Raw genomic sequence first — 14,274 nt, 5'->3', positions numbered from 1 at the left:
CGTTCTTAGATGTTGCACTTAAACTGCAATCTTTCGGAGCATCCTTCCCATATTTTATTAGCAGATATTGTGGATCTAAATGAGATAAAAATTCTTATTTTTTTTTTTTTGGAGTGGGGGGGGGGGGGGAGGATAAACAAGGAATCAGAGAATCAAAATGAGTTGGTGACATAGTTGCTAAGAACAAAAGGAGATAATTCTAGTTTCAATTTGTGGGATAGTTTTAAGAGTTATTTTGTTAATTTGAATTTTATTTAATGTCCAAAAATCCATGGGAGTTAACTTGTAGTTTCCCTTGGTAATTCTGAAACTTTCTGATTAATTCTTTTGCAATAATATTCCCATGGTTCCTTGCTGAGAATTTAGATTTAATAAACTAACTACCCTGTTCTCTTAGTACTAATAGGACTGTTATGTTGCACCATTATTAATTAGCTAACTGACTTGTTCTCTTAGTACTAATAGGACTGTTATGCTGCACCATTGATTTTATCTCAGATTGCTGAGATCTTTTACCATTTGATAATCATAATCTCTTAAACCACTCGACCTCAGTTTCTGATCCATCAGATCAGCCACTGTCCAGTTAACTCAACCTCCCATTCTCCGTTCAATCTGAACTTCTCGGTTATATCCATTTTGACCTATTATACTCTAGACTATTCTCTATTGTTTGGAGATCCAACTCAGATTCTGATACATCAGAACCATAGGGAGGAGGAAAATGCAGCTAATATTTAACATTGAAGCGCTAATAGTAGATTTCCAATCTTAATAGAAGAAGAGGTACAAATGAATCCCAATTGTTGCATGTGAAAACCTCCATCGTCCGGTTCACCCACGGATGAGCCTGTAAAAAGATGAGTGAGCGCAAGAGAGCCGGTGTGGCTCCGGCCTAGGGATCTCCGACGCTCAAGTCAGGTCTCCAGTGTAACAGCGTAACAGCTAGTAAAAAGTAAGATGAGCAATAGAGCTCCATACCTGAGTATTTATAGAGCGAGGATGAGATGAGGCGGTTGGGAGAGTCCTAGTATGGTAGGAGTCCTTCTTTTGGAAGGTTCTATCGCGCATAGCGATGTGGAGAGTCATTTTTGGGGTCGGACTCTTGTTAAGGTAAGAGTCCATACTTGGCGTGATTCCGTATCGCGTTGGGATTGTGGTTCGATCCTTATCCTGTGATTCTCGGGACGTGCTAACATGGCTCCGCGATTCTCGGTGGGCCGTTGTAAGGACTTTGGTGGAGGGCTCGGCCTAGGAGGTCGGTGAATGAGGTTGGCATGGGAGGTCGACCTCGGCAGTCACCTTGGCTTAGGCCGCCCTGTGTATGCTCGGTCGGAGTTTTAAGGCTGACTTGGATGATGTGTCGCGAGCTCGACTGAGTGCTTGGCCCAGCCATGCGACCAGACAGAGATCGGGTAGGCCCATTTTTTGATTCAGCTAAGTTCGGTTCTAGGGGTGACCTCGGCTTTGCCACGTGGCAGCCTCTGATTGGTGAGCTGATTTTATGATTTATCACAGGCCCCCCACTCATCAGGGGTCGGCTTGGCACTGATGAGTGAAGTTTCTTGGTCCTTTTGTCTGAAACCTCCTTGCGGCTGAACCAAGCTCCCTTTGTCGGTGATTTGATATTGTACGGTCTGACAGTTGGGGCGTCAGTGCCACGTCAGTAGGAGTCATTATGGCAGGCTCGGGAATTCGAATCGTCCTTTGATCTGGACTGTTGATTCTTGCTGGACTCTCCTCGGCAGTTGGATCAGTTCAGCCCAAGAGTTATAAATAGGCGACTCCTCCCTGTTCATTCTTCACTGCTTCAACTTATTGACCGATCGGCTAGCTTAGATTTCTTAGCTCTCTAGTGTTCGGTGCTTTCTAGTTCGTGCTTAGCTCGTCTCCAGCTCTTCTTCAACCAGTAAGTCTTCTTCATCCAGTATGTCAGTTGGTAGTAGTCATGTGGGTGAGGTGTTCACCTGGGCGGCAGAGGGCGCGAGTCCGAGCCGAGAGCTCTCAGTTCGTTCTCCCATGATAGACCTATTGGGCTCAACCTCGGACGAGCCCGCCGTAGGGCAGCCGCATCAAGCCAACGTCGCCGAGCTTCCCCTACCCATGGAGTCCGTCCTTGAGGCCCAGCCAATTCCTGAAGACCGAGCTGAGGGCTCGAGATTGTCTTCGATAGATGACGAGGAGTCAGACGAGGGAGGTTCTTCCCGAGGTGGGGTTGGTTCAGTCAGCTCATCTGTTGATGCTCCTGAGCCTGAAGAGGGGAGTGTTGGCACCGTCCCTAGTACAATTACTGACGCTGACCTCCACCGCCTCAGGGTGACCTATGCCATCTCCGAGGACATCAAACTCCAAGCTCCTTGTCCTGGGGAGATGGCCTACTTCATCCAGCCCGACGAGGTGGCCTTGTATGAGATCCCGTTCAAATATGCCTTTAGGCTTCCCATGCTCGGCCTGGTGGACCAAATCTTGGACCACTTCCACCTCTCCCCAGGTCAGCTGGTGCCGAACTCATGGCTGGTCTTGTATGGCTTCCACGTCCTCTTTTGCGAAATGGGCCGAGCTGCTAGCGTGGTCCTCTTCTCTCGGCTCTACTTTCTGAAGAGGTCATCGGAGAAGGGGTGGTACTATTTCACCCGCTGAACTGGGACGAGTAATTCCCTGAGCGGTTACAAGTTTCTGGCCGGGACACCGATCTTTAACAAACACTAGAAGCCTCGATTTTTCTTCGCTTCCATCCCAAACTGCCCTTTTCGAATCGAGTGGAAGGACATCCATCTGAACTACGTCAATAGGACTCTGCCTCTGAATGAGAACGAGCTGACATCGCTCGATCCGATTCGTCAGCACCCGCCTTTCGATGTCCTCCAGCTTCAGGAAGAAGAGTTTCTGCAAAGGTGGAACCTGACTCCAGGTAGGGTATCCGAGCTGAGCCGGTTTCTGTCCCCCGAGCTGACCCATTTACTTGGTCTTTTTTCTTTTTGGTATGCTTCTAACATTCTGTCTTTCTTGCAGTGGTCGGCCACATTCCCCCGATGGATTCAGCTCGGCTCAGGGCCGAGACCATTGCGAACAAAAGGAGGAAGAACGCCAAGAAAAAATCTCGTGGTGAGTCTTCCAAGGCACCGAAGGGCAAGGCGACACTGCCGAGCCCAGCTGACACGGTGGTTGAGGCTGATAGAGTCCCGCTGAACCCCTCCTGAAGAGGGAAGGGTCGAAAGGGCGAGCTGAGCCCGTCGAGGGACATCAAATGCCAGAAGCTCTTGATCAACTTGACGGGTGGTGGTCCTCCGCCTGTGGCCTCACCGATCGACATCTCCCGATACGTCTTGGGGAGGGCCTCGGCCAGTAATGTTCCAATTCGACCGAGCTAGAGGCTCTTCCCCAGGGACTCGGCCCTGATGTCGGCCGCTCATGCCAAGGAGTGGCTTGACACAAGTCGGCTCCCCAAGGACAAGGAAATGCTCGAGAAGTTGTCCGATCCCGAGCTCCTCTCCTCCCTGTTCCAAGACTTCAACATGGTAAGCTTTCTGCTCGGTTCTTATGAATGGATCCGACCTATGGAGTCCGATCTGACATTTGGTCGGATGTTTTCTGGTAGGGCTTCGCCAAGGCGGTGGAGACCATGCTCCGTTTTGAGCGGCTTCTGACAGCGAATGATTCTCTCAAGGTCCAGGTCGAGCAAGCCAATAACATGGCTCGCGAGGCCATCATGGCGTGCCGCGAGACTATCGCAAAGCTTGTCGAGGCGATGGAGAAAGTCGAGGGTCTGGAAGAGATGACGGAGAAGCAGAAGGTGGAGGTCGAGACCTTGAGGGCTCAGCTCAGCCAAGCTAAGAAGAAGGCCAAGGATGACCTGACCCGAGCTGGAGCAAAAGCCGTTAGCGACTACCTCATGTCAGCGGAATACGCCGAGGTGTGTCACGAGATAAGGAAGCCGCCATACGGAGAGGGCTATGACGCGGGCTAAGCCGACCTCCTGAAGGAGATAAAGGCCACCTTCCCCACCCTCAACCTTTCTCGATTTGATGACGATGCGACCACTGCGATCGAGGAGTTGGGAGATGAGGCTGGGGTGGAGGTTGACCAAGCCGGCTTGGCTGAGACCGCTCCCAGGGATGAGGTCTCCCCTTCCACCTAGGATGTTGTTGACAAGGAGGTCGCTGCCGAGGGCCCTTCCACCAAGGACCCCCTCCATACCGCCGAGCTCTAGGCCCCCCTTTTTTTTTTTTCTCTTTGATGTATATGTCCCCTTGTGTGGGGTTTTGAACAAATTTTTCTCTCCCTTTTTTTTTTAATGTACAGGGCCGAGCTGCCCACTTTTTGTAACCTTGCCGAGGTGTCGGCCTTCAATGAATAGAACGTTCTTTTCCAAATTTGCCCAAGTGTTTGAGCTTGGCAGTTGTTTGCTTTTCTTTCTTTGTGAATTTATTTTGAATGTTGAAGTTGAACTGCCGACCCGGCCTCATAGTCGAGCTTGGGTTGGATACCCATTGAGTGGCTACGCTGCCGAGCTGACGTTATGGCCGAGCCCAATGCCTTAAAAAGTTTTCTTGAACTTTGGTATTCGTTCAGCTCGGCCAAGTATATGTGGACCAGTCTTAAAATTTTGTTGTCGGTCTATGAGGGTTGGCCGACCTATGAGGGTCGATCTTTGACGTCGGCCATGTCTATGAGGACCGATCTTATGACTTGGTTGCCGACCTATGAGGGTAGGTCTTGGAGGTCGGCCAGGTCTATGAGGACCTATCTTATGACTTAGTTGTCGACCTATGAGGGTCGGTCTTGGAGGTCGGCCAGGTCTATGAGGACAGGTCTTACGACTTAGTTGCCGAGCTATGAGGGTCGATCTTCGAGGTTGGCCGAGGTCGGCCATGTCTATGAGGACCGGTCTTACGACTTGATTTTGGAGCTTGAAAATACGCCAAGTGGTGGAGAAAGACTTTGTTTTATTGAATCAAACGTCGGGGCCGAAGCCAAATACAAATATGCTCGTCATAAACCATGCCGAGCAGAATACTTAAGGAAATCACTGAAAAAATTTCTTCAAATTTTTCGAGTTCCAAGGTCTCGGTACCTTCTTGCCCCCCGGAGTCTGCAAGCGATACGTCCCTGGGCAAATATGCTTGGAGACTATGTACGGGCCTTCCCAATTTGGTGCTAACTTTCCTTGCTGTCTTGGCTGGGATGCGCTGAGCTTTCTGAGGACGAGGTTCCCTTAGCGGAAGTGTTGCTCCTTCACCCTTGAGTCGTAGTACTTTGCCGTCCTCTGTTGGTATGTTGTGTTTCGGAATAGGGCATTTTCTTGAACTTCGTCGAGGAAGTCAAGGTTGGCTCTCAACCCATCTTCATAGGTATTCTCATCGAAATTGAGCACTCGGTATGACGATGCCATGACCTCGACCGGGGTGAGGGCCTCGGTCCCGTATGCTATCCGAAAAGGGCTCTCCCCGGTTGGTGTTCTTATAGTCGTCCTATATGCCCATAGGATACTTGGGAGCTCTTCCACCCATCTTCCTTTGGCCTCATCCAACCTTCTGTTGATGCCGGCGAGTAGTGTTCGGTTGGACACTTCTACTTGTCCATTTGCTTGTGGATGAGCTACTGAGATAGGTCGAAAGTCAATATCGAAGTATTTGCAGAACTCTTGGAAGGCTGGGTTGTTGAATTGTGCGCCATTATCTGTGATGAACACTTTTGGTAGTCCGAACCGGTAGATGACCTTATCTCGGAAGAATTTCTCCGTGCTCTTCTCGGTGATGGTGACCAAGGGCTCGGCCTCAACCCACTTAGTGAAGTAGTCGATGGCAATGACCACGTATTTTTGATTTTCGAAAGCCGGGGTGAAGTCTCCAAGTATATTCATTCCCCACATGGCGAAAGGAATTGGACTCAGCATAGAGATCAGCTTGGTTGCAGGTCGGCTCGGCACTGGTGCGAAGAGCTGACACTTCTCGCACGTCTTCACATACTTCATGGCCTCTTCTTGCATTTTTGGCCAATAGAAACCCTGTCGCAATATCTTGTATGCTAGGGCTCGGCCACCCATGTGGCTCCCGCATATTCCTTCGTGTACCTCGTCCAGGGTGTACTCAGCGCCCTTTGGCCTGAGGCATTGGAGAAGGGGTGCTGAGATGGCTTTCTTATAGAGCACCCCATTGATCATGGTGTACTTAACCGCTCGGATTTTGACTTTCCTCGCTTCTTCCCGATTCTCCGGGTGCTAGTCATTCTCCAAATAGTTTACAATGAGATCCATCCAGGTCGGCCCGTCCTCCTCAATGTGTTCGTCGCTTTCTTCTTGCAAGGATGGCTTCTCCAAAATCTCGATGTATACTGATCAGCTTAGATTTGGGAGGTTGGCCTCTGCCAACCTAGACAAGGTATTGGCCACGACGTTCTCTTTCCTCGGTACTCGGGTCATCTCAAAGTGCTCGAGCTAAAAAATCAACTCCCGTGCTCTGCTCAAGTAGGCTATCATTCTTTCGTCTTTCGCCTCATAGTCTCCGTTAACCTGGTTGACCACAAGTTACGAATCTCCCCGTACCCTCAATTGCTTGACGCCTATGGCTTTGTTGACTTGGAGTCTGGCCAGGAGGGTCTCATACTCGGCCTCATTGTTTGAGGCTGGGAACTTGAACCTTAGGGCATATTGAACACGAAAGCCTTCGGGGCTTACCAGGATCAGCCCAGCTCCGCTTCCTCCGGGGTTGCTCAAGCTGTCAAAGTTCATGGTCCAGGTTGGGTTGGCCTCAGCTTTCGTATTGGCTTCTTCTGCTGTCTTCTCTTCCTCGGCCTCGAGGTCAGGCATTGTGCACTCGACGATGAAGTCGGCAAGGGCTTGTCCTTTTATCGTGGTCCTCGAGCGATAGCTTATATCGTACTCACTCAGCTCGACCGCCCAGGTGATCAGCCGATCCGATACGTTGGGCTTGTGCAATATCTTCTTAAGAGGCTGGTCGTTCAGCACCGCGATCGGATGAGCTTGAAAGTATGGCCTTAGTTTTCTCACGGCCGTGACAAGAGCGAATGCTACCTTCTCAAACCTAGAGTATCTCATCTCGGAGTCGACAAGAACATGGCTGATGTAGTATATAGGCTTTTGAGCTCGACCTTCTTCCTTAACCAACACTGCACTGACCGCCACCGGGGTAGCAGCTAAGTAAACTTGAAGCTCTTCTTTTGGCTAGGGTCGGCTGAGTAGAGGTGAGTTCTCCAAGTATTTCTTCAGCTCCTCAAAAGCTTGTTGGCACTCGTTCGACCAAATGAAGTCCTTCGGGTTTTGGATGTTCTTGAGGGCCTTGAAGAACGGTAGGCACTTATCACCCGACCTCAACATGAATCGTGCCAATGCCGCCAGTCGCCCATTTAGCCTTTGTACTTCTTAGATCGTCCTTGGAGGGCTCATCTCTTGGATGGCCTTGATTTTTGCCGGATTGACTTCGATGCCTCTGACGGAGACCATGAAGCCGAGGAACTTTCTTGAGGTCAAGCCGAATGCACACTTGGCGGGGTTCAGCTTCGTTTGGTTCTTCCTCAATACGCCAAAGGCCTCTTCCAGGTCGGCCAAGTGGTGCTCGGCATTCAAGCTCTTTACTAACATGTCGTCCACATAGACTTCCATGTTTCTTCTGATGTGCTCGCGAAATATATAGTTCACGAGCCGCTGGTATGTCGCTCCAGCATTCTTCAATCCGAATGGCATGACCTTGTAGCAAAAATTTTCTTGGTTAGTTCGGAATGCCGTGTACGACTCATCCTCCTCATGCATCATGATTTGGTTATAGCTGGAGTATGCGTCCATGAAGCTCAGCATTTGGTGTCCCGCCATGGCGTCAATCAAGAGATCAATTCGAGATAGCGGGTACTCGTCCTTTGGGCAAGCGTTGTTAAGGTCGGTATAGTCGACGCACATCCTCCATTTCCCGTTCGGCTTGGGAACCATAACGACGTTCGCCAACCAAGTCGGGAATTTTTCTTCTCGGATGAAACTTGATCGACGTAGCTGCTCTACTTCTTCCTTGATGGTGGCTTGGCGATCAAGGGCATAGTTCCTTCTCTTTCTGTTGAACCAGCTTTCGACTCAGATCTATGTGTAGTTGATGCTCGGCTATATGCCGAGGTATACCAGGCATGTCGGCGGTCGACCAGGCGAATATGTCGGCATTTACCTTCAAGAAGTTTTCGAACCGATTCCTTTGTTCCTCCCTCAACAATGACCCGAGTTGTACCATCTTCGTCGGATCTTCATCACTAAGGGAGAACAGGGTGAGATCTTCTACAGGTCTTCCGCGCCTTTCTGTGAGCTCATCCCGCCAGTCTTCTGGGAGGTGTTCGACGCACATCGCCATTCCTCAGACGTTGCCTTTATTTTTCTTGACGAATGTGGCGTAACACTCCCGAGCTTTCTTTTGATCACCTCGAATTTCTCCAATGCTGTTCTCTATTGGGAACTTCATCTTCAAGTGCATCGGCGAGATGATGGCTTGGAGAGCGGTCAATGATGGGCGGCCGAGTATGGCATTGAAGGCCACCACCGACCACACTACCATGAATTTGACTTGGATCGTCGCTTGACATAGAGCTTGTCCGAACGTGACCAGTAGGTCGATTGAGCCCTTGATGGTGGCGGCGACTCCCGAGAACCCATGAAGTGAGGTGCCCTCCGGCTTGAGCGCTTCATCGCCGAAGCCAAATTGTCGGTACGCATCTAGCGACATAAGGTCCATGGATGCGCCCGTGTCAACCAATACACGATGAATGGGTCTCTTTGTAATTTCCACCTGCACCACCAAAGCATCATCGTGAGGTAGGCTTATACCTTCCAGGTCGGCCTCGGTGAAGGAGATTGTAGCCTCAGAATTTGGCCTTTTGCCTGGCATCTCGGCGACTCCGACGAACCGCGTATTTGCCGTGGCCTTACGAGTGGACTCTTGTCCGGGCCCTCCAAGGATAGTGTATATGGGAGTTCCCTTATCACTGCTCGGCCCAGATCCGTCATCTTTCTTCTCAGCTTGGGCTTTATCTTCGTTACGCTCGGCCCGCCTATTTTCGGGCCTCGGCTCGGCTCTCCTTTGATCGTGTTCTTCAGGTTGCCGACCCCCACATTCTTCTCGGCCTCCCTTGACATATCGATTCAAGTGCCCCACTTTTATCAGCTCTTCAATTTCTCTTTTCAGCTGATAACAATACTCGGTGTCGTGACCGGTGTACTTGTGGAATTGACAATACTTATTGGGATTCTGAGATGACCCGGCTTACATCGATCGGGGTTGGCGGATGTACCCGCCATCCTGTATTTGCATCAAAATCTCCTTGTGCGAGGTATTCAGTGGGGTGTAATCGGGACTCCGAGCTCGGTCTGATCTCTCGGCTCGGTGATCCGTCCTGGGCCGCTTTTCCTCCTTGCGATCATCGGTCGTCGGCCTTTTCTTCTCGGCTCGGCCTTTGTTTCCCTTTTGAGCTTGGAGCACCTCGGCCATATTTGTAAACTCATTGCACCTCTCCAAGAGCTCGGACAGGTTTCTGGTTGGCTTTCGGGCCAAGTCCTTGATGAGGTTCATGTCAGCGAGCTAATTGCTCATCGCAGTATGGGCCGTGGCCTCATCTAAATCCTTGATGTCTAAGGATTCTTTGTTGAAACGTGAGACGAATGCTCGGATCGACTCATCAGATCGTTACTTCACGCTGAGGAGGTTGACCGTCGTCTTCTTGTGTTTTATACTACTCTGGAAGCGCGTGACGAAGGCTCGACAGAGCTGACCGAAGCGTGTTATGGAGTTCAGTGGCAACCAGGAGAACCATGAGGTCGCCGTGCCCTTGAGGGATATAGGGAAAGCCTGACAAGAGACAATCTCGGTTCCCCCGTACATGGTCATCATCACATTGAAATAGTTGATATGATCCGTCGGGTCGATCGTCCCGTCATACCGGTCGAAGGGAGGAGGCTTGAACCCTATCGGTAGTGGCGCGGTCATGATATCGGGAGGATAAGGGTGTAGTCCGACCAGTGAATAGGCGTCCGGGGTCACCTGTTTCTTCAATCCCTCAACCTACTCAGCCAAATCTCGTAGCCGTTTTTCCAGCTCGGTTTTATCTGCTCGGCCGTTTGGCTCGTCCACCTGATGTAAATTATCCCATTCATCCGGCTGTGGTCGGCCATTTTGTCCTTCAGCTCGGGCTCGGTTTGCTCGGTCGTCCCATTGAGGTCGGCCATTCTGGTCAGCTCGGTCAGCATCACCCCTCCTTATTCTTCTTTCCATTTGGAAATTGGACCCAAGTGGGCTTCTCTGCTGTTCTTCTCGGAGAGGCGGCGGGCTTCGGCGTCGGGGGGCTACCTCCTGCTGTTCTCGGTGTGCCCTCGACTGTCCGCCCTCTTTGAGCCGGCCCATAAATACCGATCTCTTTGCTACCGATGCCGCTGGTTTGATCTCTTGCCCGGTCTTTGGGCTCCGATGATGCTCCTGCTCACCCCGTCGAGCGCTCCTGTTGGGACGTGGAGGAGTTTTCTGACGAGGCAGATGTAACGATGTGGCTCGGCTTGGTTCGGCCCGATGCCGACCACCATTCTGTGGCAAGTTTCCCTCTATGTGGACCGGGGCTAGAGGGGGCGTGATCAGTGGTTGACCCATCAGCCCATCTTGGGCCATCTGGGTCATGAAAGTACGCAGCATCTCGTTGGTGTGGAGCATTTGCAGCTGCAAATCCATAACTTGTCGATTATTCATCGGGGCTTCCGGATCCAAATTCTTCGGTAAGGGTGGCGGCAGTGGTAGGCTTAGCCCGTTCAAGTTTGGCTCGACCTGTGTCCAGTCAGTCGCTGTTGTGTCCAGCACACTTCCACCATTCCCACCCTCCGGTAGGGGAGTTGGATTGGCCGCGGCACCCGTGCTGGGCTGCACCCCCCTGCCCGAGGGGGTCTTCCGATCGTGCCTTCCTGTGATGCCTCAGGGGGCGGCGAACGTCTCGCTTGCCTATCAGGTTATGGCTCATCCCCGCGGGAGGCAGAGCCGTGCTGTCCTAATCTTGTTTGCACCATTGTTCTAGCTCTTGAAGTTGGTAGAAACGACGATGGCTTGCTGACGTCGTTCCCACAGACAACACCAAATCTATTGCGTGTGAAAACCTCCATCGTCTGGTTCGCCCACGGATGAGCCTGCAAAAAGACGAGTGAGTGCAAGAGAGCCAGTGTGGCCCCGACCTAGGAATCTCCGACGCTCAAGTCAGGTCTCCAGTGCAACAGCGTAACAGCTAGTAAAAAGTGAGATGAGCAATAGAGCTCCATACCTGAGTATTTATAGAGAGAGGATGAGATGAGGCGGTTGGGAGAGTCTTAGTATGGTAGGAGTCCTTTTGGAAGGTTCTATTGCGCAGAGCGGTGTAGAGAGTCATTTTCGGGGTCGGACTCTTGTTAAGGTAAGAGTCCATACTTGGCGTGATTCCGTATCACGTTGGGATTGTGGCTCGATCCTTATCCCATGATTCTTGGGACGTGCTGACATGGCTCCGCGATTCTCGGCGGGCCTTTGTAAGGACTTTGGTGGAGGGCTCGGCCTAGGAGGTCGGCCAGTGAGGTCGGCATGGGAGGTGGACCTCGGCAGTCACCTCGGCTTAGGCCGCCTTGTGTATGCTCGTTTGAAGTTTTAAGGCTGACTTGGATGATGTGTCACGGGCTCGGCCGAGTGCTCGGCCTAGCCATGTGACCTGACGGAGATCGGGTAGGCCAATTTTCGATTCAGCTCTGTTCGGTTCTTGGGATGACCTCGGCTCGACCACGTGGCAGCCTCTGACTAGTGAGGTGATTTTATGCTTTATCACCAATCACACAGAATTATATTGGGAGATGGTAAATGAACAAGAATGAAACAAATGATTATGGTTCAAAAACTCAAAATGGGCATTGGGAAGTCAAATGAAAGCATCTTTGAGAAGCTCCAGAATGGGAGTTTATCACCCTCCAGATATGTATTCTAACCTTTGGAGAAGTAGGGATATGCCAGATCTTTTGCCATAGAGGATTGATAAAAGAATGTATCCATATAGGAAGGGTGTGGGTTGCAGAAAAATTAGAGTTTTCAGGGTTATGGGAAATGAAGAAGTCGAAAGTGTGGGTGAAGTTGAGAAGTATTTGGAGATACATAAGTAAATTAATTGATAAATTGCTGTCATAATCTCATTAGTGGCAAATGATTAAAGCTAAAAATCTAGTAAAGATCATGTTTCACCTCAGGGCCAATCATTACAAAACAAAAATGGTTCTGCCCAGTACAGCAACATACCTCAAATCAATTCTTTCATAAAACATAAAAATAAAGGAATAGGTAAGGACTTACATGTTTGGCGATTCCGGTTGCAGCAAAGTTGTAAATCCGGTTGGAGATATCTCCGACGAGATGTGCTAGGCAGGAGATACTGTGATGTCTCCAAGCTCTCGGATAGATAACCGGAACCAGAAAACCTTCTTGTTGGATTTTGGAAGGTCTGTTCCGTAGGCAGAGAAGGCTGAAGATCAGCAATTAATAACTCTCTCTTGCTTGCTTGTTGAATCAATAAAATCTCAAACCGTTTCTTGCTGTTCTTTTTTTTTTTTCTTTCAAAAAATCATCCTATATTCTCAGCAAGCTCTCTCTCTCTCTCTCTCTCTCTCTCTCTCTCTTACGGGGTAAACCTAAACGATCCTGACCGATACAGATTAGTATCTACTGAGATCAATAACGAATCTTTAGCAGATACCAATGCCAATTCTTGGCCGATACCGTATCAGTGGATCGATACGGACAAGGGTAAAAATGTACCCAAAAAATCTAATTTTTGAACAAAAGAGTGTAAACCTAACTGACAGTTTGATTTGGATCGGTATCAAGTGAGACCAATACCAATTCCTGGCCGATCCTGTATCGGTGGGTTAGTACAAACAAGGGTATAAATATATTAAAAATATTTTTTTTTTTTGAAAAAAATAAGGTAACCTAACCGATGCAATCCGATACACATTGTTCCGACCGATATCGGTGGAGATGGAGATCGGTTTCGATTCTTGCCCGATCCTGTATCGGTGGATTGGTACGGACAAGGGTAAAAAATATAATTTTATTAAAAAAGTAAATAGGGGTCAACCTAACCGATCCCGACCCGCACGGATCGGTCTCTACTGAGACCGATACCAATTCCAAGCCGATCCCATATCGATGGATTCGTATGGACAAGGGTAAAAAAATTTTAAAAATAATATTTTTTTTGGAAGAAAATTGGGTAATCTAACCGACGCAGACTAATCTGTGATGCAGACCAATCCATGTTTGTCGGGATAGGTGAGGTTTACCCCTGTTTTCTTTAAAAATAAAAAATTATATTTTTTTTAATTGTTCGTATCGATCCACCGATACTGGATCGGCCAGAAATCGGTATCGATCTCCATCTCCATCGATACCGATCGGGGACCGTATTATCAGACTGCATCAGTTAGGTTACCCATTTTTTTTAATTGTTCGTATCGATCCACCGATACGGGATCGGCCAGGAATCGGTATCGATCTCCATCTCCATCGATACCGATCGGGGACCGTATTATCGGACTGCATCAGTTAGGTTACCCTATTTTCTTCCAAAAAACTAGTTTTGTTTTTTAAATATATTTTGACCTTTGTCTATACTAACCCACCGATACAAGATCTACCAGGAATCGGTATTGGTCTCAACCAATACCGATCTAAATCGATTTGGATCGGAATTGATTGAGATCAATATTCCTGGCCGATCCCATATTGGTGGATCAGTACAAACAAGGGTAACCTAAATCGATCTATCGATTAGGTTTACCTTTTTTTTGTTCAAAAATTAGATTTTTTTTTAACATTTTCACCCTTGTCAGTACCAACCCACCGATACGGGATCGACTAGGAATCGATAACGGTAGTTGCTAAGGAATTAGAGAGAGAGAGATCATTGAGAATTAAAAAAAGATATTTAAAAAAAAAACAGCAAAAAACGTTTTGATATTTGCTTTAAATAATAATAAATATTATTAATATTAATTAATTTTAAATTTTAATTACAAGCAGTAAATAATACTAAGGGTTTTGTGGATATTGGAGAGATTTGCTTTAAATAATAATAAATAATATTAATATTAATTAATTTTAAATTTTAATTACAAACAGTAAATAATAGTAAGGGTACCTAACATTAAGAATTTATAAGAAAGAATGACATAAAGATTAAGATTTGAAGAATGAAATTTTAGATAAGAATGAAGGGTACAATACGTAAATGAAAGAT

Source organism: Telopea speciosissima, chromosome 3, assembly GCF_018873765.1.
Source record: "Telopea speciosissima isolate NSW1024214 ecotype Mountain lineage chromosome 3, Tspe_v1, whole genome shotgun sequence".
Classification (NCBI taxonomy): domain Eukaryota; kingdom Viridiplantae; phylum Streptophyta; class Magnoliopsida; order Proteales; family Proteaceae; genus Telopea; species Telopea speciosissima.
This window is presented reverse-complemented; position numbering follows the sequence as displayed.